Source organism: Aptenodytes patagonicus, chromosome 2 (assembly GCF_965638725.1).
Source record: "Aptenodytes patagonicus chromosome 2, bAptPat1.pri.cur, whole genome shotgun sequence".
Taxonomy (NCBI): Eukaryota; Metazoa; Chordata; class Aves; order Sphenisciformes; family Spheniscidae; genus Aptenodytes; species Aptenodytes patagonicus.
In genome coordinates, this window is record NC_134950.1 from 49,603,516 (window position 1) to 49,604,630 (window position 1,115).

A 1,115-nucleotide genomic window follows, 5' to 3' on the forward strand; every position below is an offset into this window, starting at 1 on the left:
CTGTTCATTTCTTGTACATGAACTAGTTTATGAAGATAAGCATGCCTATTTCTGAAGGGGGTGAACTTTTAAATTTTAATTGAAGTGTTTTTGCGATGTTATACTGCTGTAACACTAGTAGTACTTGTCCTTGCAGCATGAGCAGTGGTGAGTTCTAGCTGAAGTTTTATAGGACAGGCTGGCCACTTGTCCGTGGGGCTTCCTTAGTGCTTCTAAAATGATCACAGAACACCTGATGAATTCAAGATCTTAAAAGTACAAAGCGTTACTCTGTCATCTCACTGATAAATTGCAGTGGCTGATGTAAGTGCCACAGTGCCTATTTTCAAAACCTCTTAAGAAAAAACAATGGCAGCAGATAACCCAAACTTTCACGTGTTTGGCAGTCATAAAGCTGCAGGGTATTAGTATTGTAGGGACTGTACGATCCCTATGATACTATGATCAAGGGACCAGTGGAATATCAGTTTTGGTTATCTGGCTTCAAGGGAAGAGGTAAATTCACAGAATGGCTGAGGTTGAAATGGTTAAAGTCCCCCATGAGGACCAGGGCCCGTAAATGGGAGGCTGCTTCTAGCTGTCCATAGAAGGTCTCATCCACTTGTTCTTCCTGGTCAGGGGGCCCACGGCAGACACTCGCTACCTTGTCACCCTTATTGATCTTCTCTTTAATCCTTGCCCATAAGCTCTCAGTCGGCAAGCAGCAAACTTCTCTAGACAACAGGTCGGGTTGGCAGATGGTGTGTTGCCCACTGCTGTCACTCGCTGCTTCCTCCTGGTGCATCTGCATGGCTCAGGGTCAGTCGGCCTCTTGACAGCACACCTGGTTCCTCCTCAGCTTTGAGGGCAGTGAACCTGCCTCAGTATTCACTTGCCATCGATATTCAGGCACTTGATGTGTTTCAGCTATAGCTCATACAAAGTGTGCCATTCCTTCCAGCCCTGCGTTACCCAATGCTCTGCGGCCTGTAAGGGGAGGAGGAGTGTGGGCACACAGGCAGTGTGGATGGGGTCCATGTGCCCTGGCACTCTATGCTGCATCATCGAGCAGCAGGTGTCAGACGGCTGAGCTCAGCATTTGTGTGCTGGCCATATCCATGAGATGGAGGGTTGTT